This window comes from Sitodiplosis mosellana, unplaced genomic scaffold (genome assembly GCF_009176505.1).
Source record: "Sitodiplosis mosellana isolate CC-2019 unplaced genomic scaffold, AAFC_SMos_1.0 Smas_scaffold_30, whole genome shotgun sequence".
NCBI classification, from domain to species: domain Eukaryota; kingdom Metazoa; phylum Arthropoda; class Insecta; order Diptera; family Cecidomyiidae; genus Sitodiplosis; species Sitodiplosis mosellana.
In genome coordinates, this window is record NW_022595272.1 from 3,399,475 (window position 1) to 3,415,087 (window position 15,613).

Sequence of the window (15,613 nt, forward strand, 5' to 3'; positions counted from 1 at the left end):
GAATTCATTAGTTGCAACACAATAGAAAACATAGTTGAACGAAGGAGGAAAAATATGGAGAAAATGCTAGGCAGCATTTTGCAAGTGACCACAAAGAAAGCAAACAATGAAATGAACTGTGGTCATTACAAATTAGACACAAAAAATCAGCATGTCTCTTTTTTTTTTTGCTGAGTGAACAATCACCTCCTGCTTTCAAGCACGCTGTTCACAATCATGAGAACGAAAGAAACACAACAACACTTCATGGTAAGATCGGTGATTTAGGCTCGTTTGACCGAACCAAATGTTTTTTGATTGCATGAAATCAGTGGAAAAAAAATAGCATTCCAAAAATGGGATTGCTTTTTGAGTTCGCCACTTGCCGCACGCAAATTCATATTCAAACGTGTGAGCTCGTGCACAGGCGGCTACTTCCAAAATGTATTCGCTCGCGCGCACCGTTGGTCGGCCGGATTCTTCGAAAATTGCCAAATATTTTTAACTGATTGATTGCGGTGTGACTTATGTCTTTTGCATTTGCTTCGTTTTCCATCGTTCGAATTTGTTCAAAAGAAGAAAAAAAACAAATTTTGCATAAAAAATGCGATTGTGATTGGTGCGAGCGAATGGTGTTTGACAAACAAATAAGTGATGTTCACCTTAAAAAGCGACACATAAAAAACCCGTCGCATATCGAAAATGAATGAGAAACACTTCATCTAAAAATTCCTCACTGAAATATGTTTTGTGATTTTGTGCCGCGCTCTGTTTTTTTCTCTCTTCACTTCGTATCCGATTCTCCATATCTATTGAACTTCAAATTTATTGAGTCATTCGGATTTTTATGTGCTTCGTTGTGTGCGGCGGTGATCGAAGTGTGTGTGTGTTTTTGTCATCGCTGGCCGATTGGCGGAGAGGGAGAAAAAAAAACAACACACTGAATAAAAACCACTTTGCTGTGGATAAACCCGATCATGCGCAGCTTTAATCGTTACATTGTTGGGCGACAAGTCCAAGAGTTCAGCAAATTTCTGGTTTTACGGTTATCACAAAATCACTTGCCGAAATTATGAATTTTATAGTGGACATCAGAATGAAGTACATCGAATCAAATCAATTAAATGAGAATCAATCGTAAATTGGGTAATCTCTGCAGAAAAAACAACAACAACCGCACCGAAATAGATACAACCACAAAATAAAGTGGTCAAACGAGCTTTATCTCCCATCTTTGGATCACTCACACATTAGTTTGAAATGGTTTTCGGCTCTGTTCAAATACACAGAATCGATTTTTATTTCCACTTCGTGTCATCGTATTCCATTTCATTAAACTTAACATTTAATTGTCATTTGATCTCGTGTATGTACGCAACAACTTAAAACGCACAAAGAACGAGAAAAAAGAATGAACTCAATCGATCCGATCGAAATCAATCGTATGTTATAAAGTGACTTGAAATTGACTTTGATGCCGACTTTCTTCATGCGAAGATTGTCTCCGCGTTACACACTTACAATGGGTCTGTTTATCTGCCAATTACGTGCGCTAGTCAAATGAAACCATTAATAATAGGTGAATGTCGAAAGTGCACGCATTAAGTATTGACACAGCACAAAAATTGTACCAAGTGGACACTGGACATGGCTTGTGTGTATGTCGGAAATAAATGACAAATGATGTTTTGGTGGACAAATTTTGTGATAGCATGTTGGTTTTTGTTTTATTGTGAAGTGAAATCAATATATTCGATATATAACGAAGCACTTTATTTTTAATGGAACTGTCTTATCAAGGCCTAAACATGCATCAGACACACGATTGCACGACTTAAAATTGACGCTTCAGCTCTTTCACCCAACCATACCAGAAACGAAAAATATGAACGATCACTTTGGACCTTCGAGGCAGAGAGAGAGAGAGAGAGAGAGAGAAAAAAAAAATTGCACGGCGACCACCAGAATTTCAATTTCTCAAAATGAGACGCACCAAACCGCCAACCGCCGAAAAAAAGAGAAATTCTAAAAAAATAATGAATGATACTCGGGAATGTTTATTTGTTTTTATTTTCGACGTTCGATTATATCTTGGGCATTCCGAGAGCTCAAGCCAGAGTGATGAAACCATAAATAAAGCGAAGCGAAAACAAAAACAAAAACTCGGATGGAGGCGAACGAGCGGACGCTAGTGAGCGCGCGTACACGTGAAACACGATTCAATTCATATTTTTCTCGCTGCATCTAGATGTTGGATTGGCTACCAACTAATTGCCCCGTTTTATTTATTGTTATTATAAATCATATAATTAATAACAATTTACAATTTTATTACATGAATAATCTTCGGTAGCAGTGAGTCGTCGCATTCGAAACATATTGTTTTCGGTTCTTTGATTTTTTTTTTCTTCTGTATTTTGTGTTGTTTTTTCCTTCTGTTTTCGATACATGTGTGCTGGTTCATCCTTCACTTTGGACGGTTCGTCACATGTATGTGGTCGTTCCGGAAAAGAAAAATGATGATGAATGCTTCACATCACAGCACAGCACAGTGGCGAACTAAAAATTCAAAAAATTCTTTACGAACGCATCACAAAATTAATAACGCACCGCGATCCCTATGTGCTTGTTTAAAGAGCTCTGTCTTTTTGTTATTCTCAAGAAGTCAGCACAACATGTCAAATGAAGCCACACGCTTGAAACGTGCTTCTTCAATTCCGATCCGTGTGAATATTGATGGAATTCCAACAGTTTCTCGTTTTTTTTTTGTCAGTCAGTTTCGAGCAAACGCACTTCCATTTTCCATTTGTGCATTTCTCAAACTGACACCGAATGGGTGTATGATACATTGAACGATTAAAACACATCGAAACTGTAGATTTCATCTTCAATTTTTCGATGACAATTTATAGTTGCGAATTTTTGTAGCAAAGTGAGCGGCCCAACCCGGTGCACTTCAATATCGCTGTTATTTATGGGCTAGTGTTAGTGTTCCGGTAGCATTTTTCACTTCTTCTTTTTTGTCTTTAAGTAACAATGATAGGCTTCTGCATCGACCGGGCCGCACTAGCAATATTACGAACAAAAACGATGCAAAGCAAAATCAACGAAGTATCGAAATGAAGAAAAAAAGAGTGCACTGGATGTTTATTTGCAACCATCATACGGCATGGATGTGACGGTACACCTTTCGGATTGTGTCGGTGCAAGCGCGTTGTATTTACAAATAGAAAGATCATTGGACGGCTTAAATCGAACAAAATGAGCATATTTAAATTGAGTCAAGCTGCGATAATTAATATTACTTTTCGTTTCATTCCATTCCTCTTTGCCGTATTTCGAATGTGCGGTGGCTTGTGCTGCTGCTCCTTGGAATTTTTTCACTTGAATTTTGTGTTTTGTTATTGTCACGGAGTTTGCGGTATGTTTACGAGAACCGTGGAGCAACTAAATGGTTTGGCGTACGAGCGCGAGTGCATCCAAGCTACACCGACACACCAAACGAAAATTGACAGCAAATTTGATGTGGTCATCATTTAGTCGTCGGCGTGCATCTTGCGACGTTTTTCATGAGGCCGCCCGCTCATCGGCGGCAATGGTTCTTTACGCGAAATAAAAATTTTCGCTTTGAATCCGATTTTTTCAGTCTCTTCGCCCGTAACAATAAAATGTGTTTTATGCTCCAGCGAGACAAAACTGAAATGTGTTTTTCGTTCAAATTCAAACGATACGAAAAAACGAAAAATCAAGCCCATGACATTAGCCCACCACAACCGATTCTTTTTTGGCAACAATCAATTTTTCACATCAAAACGACAGTTTGCTATGCTCGACACTCATCTCGCCGTACTTTTTTACACATTTTCTCATTTTGGCTTCAATTCAAATTATGAATTTTCAATGTGTGCTGGGCATTGTTTCTCTCCCTCTCTCCACATATTCCAAAAAGAAATGTACAATCTGTTTTTTTTTTCTTGGTTATCGCTTTGAAAAGCACAATCGGCGAAGAAGAAAAAAAAAATGTTTCGTATGGCCATTAAACAGGTTTCTACTTGGGAGAATTATTAATAACAGACACACTGATCGAACGACAGTGGCCGACACAGCAAGAGCGAGGGAGATAGAGACACACACAGAACTCAGAACGATAGTTTTTTATGAATTTTTATTCACACGAAGACATATTATAAGGTATGTAACGACACACCGTAAAGGTTACGATTATTGCGAGAGCGAGAGAATCAACATTACACCGACTACCACGCAAACGACGATAACAGACAAAAAAAAAATTGGTATCCACACACAACGCACTTGAATAAAATGACGACAAGCAAAAAAGAGAGTATCCAATATCAGACTCACACCAGAGAGACAGAGATACACTGGATGCCAGAGAGCATTTGAATAATCGGACCGGAATTATGAAAAAGAAATGAATATTTTTCTCAATGCGTCCGATTATGATGAGATACCGCGCGAACAATATCATGTTTAATAAGCAAACAACAGCATTGGCTTCTGCAGTGAAAATCGCCCGTGTTTCAATCGGCTTCGGTTCGATGTGAAAAAAAAGAATTCTTTTACTGATTATGTATCTTCACGAAAAAAATCGTTGTTGTCGTGTGCTTTTTTACCTCTCTTTCGGTTTTTCGTTCAATAAATTTTTATATAGGCTCGTTTTTATTGTTGGATGAAAAACAAAAATACACCATATACATGATGATTTTATGTGGACCAACCGAATCGAACAAATATAAATTTCGAAAATATGATTATCATACATGGCTACTGTATTCAAATGATTCGTTTCTCATTTCCTTGTCTTCTCGGGCCGTCACTTTTTTATGCGCTGCGATTTAATTCTTGTGTCTGTAACACAAAGCACCATGGCTTCTTGACTCTGCATTTTTAGTACACAGAAAAAGAAACTAACCGAATAATGGCCAACACTTTTTTTTTTATTACTTCGAACCGTTTTTGTTGTCCTCGCACATTTTTCATACTTCAGTTTTGATCGTCGCTTTTTTTTTCTTATTTTGCATATTTGCATACATTTAAAGTTTCTTTTTTTTTTAATCAGAATTTCGAGTTTTATTATTCATATCTTTTATTATGGTTCAAGTGAAGTCTGTAGATTTTTTAGTGTTGAACGGCTTTTGAGCGAGAATCAATTTGGCCACAGTGCTGAACTGATCACTTGAAACTATTGTTGAAGCGGTACAAAGTAATATTCTAGAACACTGGAACTGCCATATTAAATAACATCTACTTCAACCTTTATACGACTCTATTCGACGAAAGAAATTAGAGTATGTAATTAAATTGTATGCAAATGTCAAAGTTCACTATGTAACATTTGGTCATCTTTCCAAATAAATTCAATCGAAATAATAACAATTGTGTCCTAATCATTTGGCTGTTACAATTGCTACGAAGAAATTAGAATCCTATTTTTATTCTTTTGTGTCAAGTGCTCATTTATGAACAACTCAAGAGATGTTTTCAATTTGTGTACCAAACATTTTCAACCAATTTTAGATAAAGCAGCTCATGTCAATGGTCTGATTCGACGAATCAGATTCGTATATTTTGATGCAGATTACAAGGGAATTTTGAGCAGAAGAAAATTTGCGTCAAACAAGAGTGTTTGGAAAGAATCTCGAATATTTTGTGTACTAATTAGCTAGTGAATGAAGAAATGGAAGAAAAACAATTGAGATGTTTGCGCAAAAACATTTTCAACAAAATTTTTTGGACGAAATGGATTGGTAAAGATCCCACATCATTTGTTACTATTTTCAGCACAATTCGCGGAAACAATTCGCTCAAACCAAAGCGTCTAGAAAAAGTGTAGAGTGTTTTCTGTAATGATGGAAATGAGCGCACTGGTGACCGACATCTACGTATCGAATCCAACAAAATATCATAAAGACACAAATGAAGAAAAAAAAACACTGTTTAAAAGCATCGACATGAACGTCTGCATGACGACGATTCTCTCATTTTAATGCAGTGGCAAGATAAGCGCCGTTATTTCCATGATAACCGAGAGAAAAAGCGAAGAAACACAAATAAATATTGAGAGAAACAAAGAAAAACAAGTCGTTTATTTCTGATGCGCTGCGCATCTAGGTGCTTTCGATTGAAACTTGGATATCTTTTTATTGTCGCCGCATTTGTCTATCGCACCGTTTGTCTGTTGTGTGTTAATAAGACTTTTTGGGCTTATTAAAATATTCATTTCGTTTGAGCGCGGTACCGAATCGAAGAGGCCACACGCGGAACCTGGTGATGAAAAACCAGAATGAGAAATGACACGCATATCTCAAATTGCCATTCGATGCTTTTAGCATAAATATGTATATGTCCGTCTCACACACACAATCCACAATCCACAATGATGATGTTCATTCAACGAAATTCTACGTGAATGCAAACAAAACAAACATTTCCAATCAAAATTTATGTGCCATTTTATGGTTGAGATTTTGATAAGTCATTCCGTAGCAAGTTAACATTTCATAAATAATACTGAAGTCCATTTGTTATGAGCCGAATTCATAGCCAAATTTGAGGACGGCCTCGTCGAATACCGTCAAAGCCAAAGGTGTGACAGGACGCAAAAGAGAAATTCGCAACAATTCACACGCATTTTATAAAAATAGCGTTGACTTATTAGGCAAATTGCAACCCCATAAAATCATAAAAAAGAAACGAAGACGAGACAAATCAACACACACACACTCACACACACACGGCTTATTTATGAAGGAACGTGAAATATATGATTAGACACTGACAACGGCTTCTATGTGATGTTTTTGATGTTGGCAAACATTTATCGTCATATTCTCACTCTCTCTCTTGCTCTCTCTATCTCTTGGCATGCTGTTGACTGGCCATTCGTAGTGAAATGTGATGAGCACACATGCTGATTTTTTCGAACATCTTCTGTGTTCATCGTCAAATGAAATTAATTGAAAAATTAGGCAAATGAGATTGATCCACTAAATGTTAATAATAATGAAATGAGAACTGAGCACACAGTCATCATATCGGTGCCATAAAATGACGTGTAAGTAAATCAGTTAATATAATGTTTTCATTTGTTTGCGTCAATGGGAACTGATGTTGGCTGCGTGATCGAAATGCTTTTTTTTTCTCGGTTTTTCATTTTCCTTCTCATGCTTCATCCCGTTTTAAGACATTTGTGTGAGTGTGTGTTAGTGAATTGTCTTGTCTCTTGCATCTCCGTCGTCACCGAAATCATCTCTTCGTTGCGTTTCATGGGTTTGCTTTTGTTGCCGAAAGCATCGCTGAACTATATGATTGCGGATCAATCACATCACAAACGACGATGGGCCCGAACTAAAACCACATCGAGCATTGATTTCGTATTATTTTGTTTGGCCACAACTGACGACCGATCGTGTCGAGATAACTCTAATGGTAATGTATAATAGCCTGAGATGGCTTTTATATGGCACGAACTGGCAATTGATCGTATCTTGCCTACAAAATGAATGGGACCGTCTTTCTTTTAAAAAGCACATTTTTCATTTCATTCCCAACAAGTTTATACGGTTGAGCAGAAGATGAAACCCGGAGAGCAAGAGAGAGAGAGAGAGAGAGAAAGAGTGAGTAAAAAATGCCTCATTCCATGTATCAGATTGACACTGACGATGAACAACATTTTCGGGAAGAATTCAAACAAGAAGATGGAATGAGAAGAAAAAGGCAAGCGAACGAACGAAAAAAAAACAACGAACCGAAATAAAAATCGACTCAAATAAATAAATGTGTTAAAAAGAGTTATGAGCTATCGTAGAAATTATTTATGAGCCGAATGGACTCGGATTGCTCGGTACAAACCGTTGTCAAATCCGATTTGATCGTTTTCAAATAGATATTATAATTAAATAAGGCCATGAAACCGAAAAAAAATATCTTAATATACTTTGTGGATGTGATCACATTGTGTTATGTGTTTAATTTATATTTTCAAAATTGAAATTGACTGGCCTTTCATCTCCCATCTCTCACTTCAATTCACTGCATTCCACAATCAAAATCGTCGGACATTTTCCGGCGGGTTTTCTTCTACAACGATCTCAACATCACTTTGATTTGAACCATTTTACAAACCGAATGTATTCATTGAACATGTCGTCGGTTCTTTTTCAATACCGTGTGTTGAGTGAAATCAAGGTCGGACTACATGAAATGCCATTGTTTCTATTCGAATGAATTCATTCATAGAATTACGTATGCATTTGCGTGGTTTCATATTTTGTTTTATTAATTAAACCGAGAGAACGAGCCAATGCTTATTTCGTCACATCATCAATTATAAGTTTGGTCAGTTTCAACGTGGTTCGTATACCACACACACACACACGCTCACACTCACTGCCATCGGCAACAGCAAATTAAAACTCGAAAAGGCGACGAAAATTTCGTTCAACTTCAGAAACTCTTTCGAGTCGCGCGTCTAGAAAACAAGTCTGATTGTGGTAACGCTTCGTCGATAATCTCGTGCATTATGAATGCAAAGAAGAGAAGAGAAAAAAAATGAAACAATGTTTTTGTTATGAAATCCACATGCAAGCCAACGTTAATCCCAGCTCATTCTAGCACCAGATCGCAGAAATCAGTCGGATGCAACAGTTTGATACGAATGCGAGCAGTTATGAAAGCAGATAACTGTCGAAATGCATAAACGCAGTAGCAAGTAGCAATTGTGCATACAACGATACGACAGTGCGTGTGCTCCTTGAGATATAAAAAAAAAAATTTATAACCAAACTATTCTGGTTCTTCGTTTGCATTTCGCCGCAACCGAGATCATTCAAACGTATAAATAATAATTTTTTACGACGGCTCATTTTTTTCGCTCTCTCTCTCTCTCTCTCTCTCTCTCTCTCTCTCTCTTAAAAGTTCAATACTATAAAATGTTGCACAGTGCCGCATGCTGGAATTAAATCAGATGGCAAACAGTGGTTTGAAATCGATTGCGAACAACAACAACTACAGCAAAGAACGTCGCAGCAAATAAAAACAAGAGTCAAACATGTGAATGCGCCTCCAACTTTAATCGTGAGTGCAGTGATTATCGCATTCTGCTTTCGAATCAATACGAAATTGAGCAGAGAAAAAAAACGAAGACAGGATCGAAACGGAAGAAAGTTTTTGGATCGTGTAAATAAATCGTAATGCAGATGACAGCACCGATTCAGCTGAACAAAACGCGTTGTCACAAAATGATTTCGATTAAATTGCAAATCCGTTAAGGATCGATAAAATTACAACTCCATATATCTTATCGTTGCGATGCAATCTGTCGATATGATCATTTCAATGAAGACAACATAAAAACCATGCAAACCATTTTGCATCAATGCAAATGATATGCGATCGATACGGTGTGTGAATCGAATGTTTTCGTGGCGGTGTGTTTTGTTTTAAACATTTTTACGATTTCTTTCAATTGGCCATTCATCAAATCGACACACGAAAACTGAAAAAAAAACTCGTAATATTATGCTAATTATAAATTGGTGTTTTTTTTTCACTAGTCACCGTTGGATTCCCGATGTTTTTATTAAGATGTAGAAAATTTCCAAAAAACTGACTTTTCGAATGGATGTAGACAAAATGGTAAGACGAACGCGTCATTCCAAGCTGTCAACACAATCGCATCGGGCTTCGTGAACACGTCGAGACAAGAGATATGAAAAATCAAAGCGGTTATAAAAATATGAATATTAGTGCAAAAATTAAAATTTTCTGCCATTTGAATAAAGTGTCCATTTGCATAAATTGGATACAACGAACGCGTGAAAACAACGTGCTGCTTATTGTGAAAAGAGATGAAGAAAAAAGCAAATCAACTGCTATACCAAGCTACCAAATTACTATATACACGCTCTCTCAAACACCGAAATCACCGATGGAATACGAACAAAAAAAATACAAATATTCGGTCGATGCTTTAAAAACAAACAGAGTTGACGGTTCATAAAATTGAATTCATGAATTTATGATTTAATTGGTTTTCTAAATGCTGTCAAGGCGATCGCCGAACCGACCAACCGATCGTAAGCGCAAACAATGAAATTAGCGCGCACGGTGAATGTGACCAGCCAGCTAGTCGACCATTTGCAACTTCTAGTTTTTAGCTTCCTCACAAGTTCCAAGCTCAAAACTTGTTATCGATTTTGAATTCCGTTTGATACGTTCCCATTATTTAGATAATTGCTTCTTTAATTCAATATTATAATTTGCCGCTCCGACTTCGGATCTCTCTCTCTCTCTCTCATTCGAAATTAAGCATTAGATACATCTTGCCGCAGTTTATGATAAACACTTTTTATTGGAAGTGCTTTTCTTTATCACTTCATTTTTTTTTTCCTTCTAGAGTGCTTGAACTGTTTCGTTTTCTCTAAAATGCAGTAAAAATGAACCTGTTGTACGTATCACTTCAATACTATTACCGTTGAAGATTTTTTTGTTGTTGTGTGGCAAGACACTATTTCACAGAGATGTGGTGTGTGTGCACCTCATTCGATTCAAACAACGACGGTTTTTCATTTGTTTCCATCGGGACGGTTGTTTTTTTTGTGGACACTTCTCTCCAAAATTTTTTTGTTAATGGTGTGATGGCAGACAATATTTCAAAAATTCATTGGTAATTATTAACTGTCACCCAAAATCGGCAATACACGAACACACATTCACCAATCGACCCATCTCGCCAATCCCATGGTAATTTGTTAGTAATTTTTCATTCAAGTTTTTGGAAGATGTGTTTTTGACCTTATACACATTTCGGGTGAAAATAAAAAGAGACACACTTTTTTCTTATGCGATGATCATTTTTTTTTCTTCCTCTATACATTTTCGATATAAAAATTTAACAAATCTTTTTCCATTAGGTTGGTTGTATAATTTAATGCACAGATCTTTTGATAAAGAGGTCATACAGTCGAAGTGAAGACATTTATTTTGAGTGTTGTGATTGATTTTTGTTGTGCGTAGGATACGACGGCGGCACGACACGAAAGTGAGAAGAAGACAAATGCAATGTACATTATTTTTTGTCGTCTTTTTCTTGTTATTGTTCTTTGGTTCAAATGATGCGCACATTGCACAAAACTTCAGCTAGCTAATGGATATGTAGGCAATTCCGAACGAGAAAAAAAAAACCTCATCATTCGTTTGGTTGACACAAACACACACACACGGAGAGCGAGAGAGGAGACAGAATAAACGAACGTGATTTATTTAATTATCGGACGTTAAGTGTTATCAGGCAAGGTAAAATGAGTCTGGGGCCATCCCATAAAGAAGTCCTTATCAAAAACCAATTTGTACCATTAAAACAATAAATACAGGCGAGAAAAAAAAAAACGATGCACACAAAGGAAATGGCGCGGAACAATAAATTCGCCATCGGTTTTATTGAATCGAACCATGAACCGTGGCCATTTACGTAAAAAATACAGCACAACGGGTCAAACGAAAGACAGTTGCCAAATTCCAAAATCAAACGTTACACAAGTTTGACTCAAATCAAAGTGAGTGAATGAGTGAGAGCAACGCTGAAACGAGATCCACACATCACAATCAATGATGAACATTACAATAATAATTTCCAAATCGAAAATTCACAGCGATGTCGTTTTTTTTGTTTTGCGATGACTTGAGTGTTGTATATTGGCTGTGTTTTGTTGCGGTTGGCAAGGGAAAAAAATTGATTTGCATTTATATGTCATTAGATAACGCATTCTGTCATAATGGAGGCGCGTACATTGGCAACACTCGAATCTTGAAAACAAAACAAAAAAACCGAACACATACCCATACACAGAGATTTATAATTTTGACAACAACAAAATTTGCCGAGAGATGCTCACCACAAACTACAACAAATAAATAATCAATATCGACAAATCGGTAAGAAGCCACATAAAATGCCGATTGTGTGTGGCTGTGCGAAATGAGTAAGCACACAGAAATCGCTCGCCAACAAGAATATCAACAGCAACACGATTGAAAATGCGCGCTCGCGAGAAACAGAGACAGAATGCGAAAGGTAGAGGTAGAAAAACAAAGAAAAAAGAAACTATTAGCGATATTGTTCGTTAATAGTACACATCTTCTTTTGTCGTTTTAATGATGAAATTATGCACAATGACGAGATAAGACGAATTGATGCTTTTAAGCAACATTCAGAAATCGCGCCAAACGACTGCATTCGATGGAACAGACTCAAAAGATCAACCAAAACGAATGGACTGTCGAAGAAAAAAAAAAACAGTGCGTTACATGGAGACAGAACACCAACGGACGCGTGGCTCACTCTTTTTCCTCCATAATCACCATCATCGGCACACGCGTTTATGTTGCCATTGTTTTACGCCGTATTCGATGCACTTATTCCATCAATTTTTATACCGTCGATAAATGGTTTATAACGCATTCTGTTTTATTGCTTCGCAATTTCTTAAGTGGCGTCGTGGGCCATTCTATTTTCGTTTTTTGCTAATTTTAGGCACATCGAAATTCGTTCGCAGAATTGATTTGCTTAATGAATTCGATTTATTCCAGTGGAATTATTTTTATTCTTGTTCATTTGACGTTCAGAGATGGTATGCATCAAAAATTGTTCGAAACCGTTTGCGAAATGTACAAGACAAGTGACATGAATAACTGTATCTTGTGCTTAAAGCACTGTGAACGACATTTTGTGTTGATTGAACGACTTGTCGTGGTAAAAAAAGACAACCGGTCGCACCCAAACCGATTGACTGAGGCATATGAAATGGGCATGAATTTATTGAGTCGACTAATCGATTTGAAAAGAGTGTTTGAAAACAATCGCTTCTAAATTGGATTGCGTATTAAAATTTGATGTCGATGGTGGCGAGGTCAATAGCGAACAAAAGCCAGTCTATTGAAATCAACGATAACAAACCATAATTTTCATATTTTAAACAAATGCACAGTCGATTTTTTTTAATTCGATTTTTTGTGTATCTCTTTGTTGGTGCTGCTGTTGCTGCTGCTGCTGTGTTTTGGTATCTGTGTATTCATATGTTTGGCAAGCGCGTTTCACATTATGACGTTCCATTCGAATGTTCGTCTCTTACGGAGAGCAAAACGGGGAATAAAACATATCGATACGACATTCCAAATCGAAAATTTGAATACAAATTTTAATAATTTTGTATGTGTTATAATATTTTTTTTCTCTCTCTCTCTCTCTCTCTCTCTCTCTCTCCGGTTGATCATTGTGTTGAAAACGTTTAACTTTTCATATTTTTTCTGTCGACTTTTTTTTTGTCTTGCTTTGGTCTCTCTTTTTACCTTCTTCTGCGTTCTCTTTCTCTATTTTAGAGGCAAATAAAATTGCATACACAAAATATCACACAATAATCAACATGTATTTTCGTTGTTGGTCTCTTTTCTCTCTTTCTCTCGTTTTTTTTTCTTTCTTTTTTTTTCTCTTAATTTTGCCTTTTGATTGTCTGTCGTTTTGCTACTCTTTTGGTGTTTTTTGGGTATATTTTAGGTTTATTTGTTGGAGCGATGATAAATTTATGGTTGTTTTTCGTTGTTGTTGTTGTTGTTGTATATGTGTCGAGTTAAAGAGGGAAAAAAAATGCGAAAATTAGCGAAAAACTTTTATAATTTCAAACTGAATAAGAATGATGAAGAGTTATCTTTTGTTAAAATCACGTTTTGGGTTGCAGAAAAAAGAGAGCATGAATTTGAGAGAGTAACTTGGACACTTACCTTAAACAGAGAGAAAATAGTGTGTTTTCTTTTGCACGGTTTTGTCCTCGTCCAACGGGATCGAAGAGTTTTCTATTAATGTTCGTTTGCACCACGACACACTCAAATTATTTGGCACTTGACTGTCTCTTCTTTCAATTAGTTCCGTTTTTTTTTTTTTTCTGCGGTCGGCGTATTCCAAGCCGATGGTGTGTCGATTTTACCACAATTTTCACTAGCAATTAACAGGCAAACAATTTTGTCTTTCAATAACTTCAGCAGAAAAAAAATTCAACAACACTTTCTGTGAGCGAATGTCAAACGAAATATCCTTCAACAATTTTTCCCACTTGAAATACTTCTAAGACTGAAAAAAAATTGTGAATTTTATCGTTGTGACTTGGTTTTTTTTAGCACTTTGTGTTCATTTTCATTCGTAAATTCGCTAGATTTGATTCGTTCTCCGGGATGTGATTCAAACCGACTGTAGTATCGGATGTGATACAACGGGATTGATGCTCGGAAAACAGCGTGTTGATCTTCTTTTTTTTATGTTCCAACTTGGCTTATCAGATTTACACTAAATATTTTGGCAATTTGCAATTTGTTGAATCGAAAGATGAAAAACAAATGATGTCGCACGTTGTTTTGACTTTGAATTGATTTCAGATTTTTTTTTTTTTAATTCGAATTGATTTGGTTCTTCTTCAACAGAAAATGCACATGACGCAGAGAGTAGCTGCAGCGTGTGTATTCAACGCGAGACACGAATTCTAACTGAACTGCTGACCGTATTGTTGAATTATGGTTCCACAGCGCACCAAATACGAAGCACGAAATGAAGCGTGTACAAGTGAGAGAGCATCGAGACACACGTACAACGTACACAGAACAACGTCGAGCCCAACACGATGCTATGTATCAGTTGGTTGGCGTTCGTTCGTCGAAGCCTGTGTGTGTGTACGTGAGCATGTGAGTGTATTGTGATTCCATTGCGTACAATCTTCGTAATGAACGACTACCACTGAGGGCTTGTGCATGTATGACGGAGACAGTATCGCCTCTCTCGTGCACGGAATCGACGGTGTCGTCTCTTTTTTCGACACTCTTGCCTTTATTCCCATCTCTTTTTATTCATTACATGCTTCGCACATGATGTGTAACGAGTTGTGTATGGTTCAAATGTAAAATGAAGGAAGCGGCTTGATTTCATCCGTGCGATGAAGCAGGCCCAATAGACACTAGTGTACACCGAACATAGCGCAGAGAAAAGAAGAGGAACAGCAACAACAGCCGAAACAACTACGTTTCGATTCTATTTGCGAATGCTGAAATATTTCAGCACATTTGTTACCGTGTTTTTTTTTCATATGGTCGATTTGTTTCGATTTTTCATCTGATTCTTTGTTAGTTCCAGTTTCTTGGATTTTTCCTCAATCGACAAGATGTGGTCGATTCAATTTTTTTTTGCCATATCGCGATTACCGTTTCATTGGGTGATATAGTCTGGGACTTTCATCATGATCAAATAGACGCAGATGTTTTTTACCTCATTTTTTTTCACTTCGCTTTAATTGATATACACATTGTTGGATCGGCTTAGCAATGGTGTAGCACATCGTTTATTCACGTTCTTTTTTTTTCCACGGCTCATACTTTTCTCTCTCTCTATCTCTCGGCTCTGCTGTGCGCTGCACGTAAACACATCGAATGACTTTTGCAAATCATAAATTTTTGATGGCGCACCAAACAAGCGCTCTCATGTTCCCCGTTTATATGCGTTGTCATAAAACATTAAACACTACTACTGAGTATTTCAACTACAGGAGAAAAAAAAAACAACAACTAAATGTAT

At 36.9% G+C, this 15,613-nt stretch overlaps 1 protein-coding gene across 4 annotated transcripts in view; it reads right to left on the reverse strand.

Annotated features, from left to right (window-relative positions):
- LOC129569029 (homeotic protein ocelliless-like) overlaps positions 1-14,666 on the reverse strand; it is a 34,235-nt gene extending 19,569 nt beyond the window's left edge. For 2 of the 4 annotated variants that reach the window (XM_055447422.1, XM_055447419.1), the window contains exon 1: positions 13,351-13,522. The gene's annotated coding sequence lies outside the window, so the exon portion shown is untranslated. Of the gene's footprint in view, positions 1-13,350; positions 13,523-13,779 lie in introns of those variants that run through there. The other 2 variants (XM_055447421.1, XM_055447423.1) reach the window with 2 other exon arrangements.
- Between the last annotated feature and the right edge of the window lie 947 nt (positions 14,667-15,613).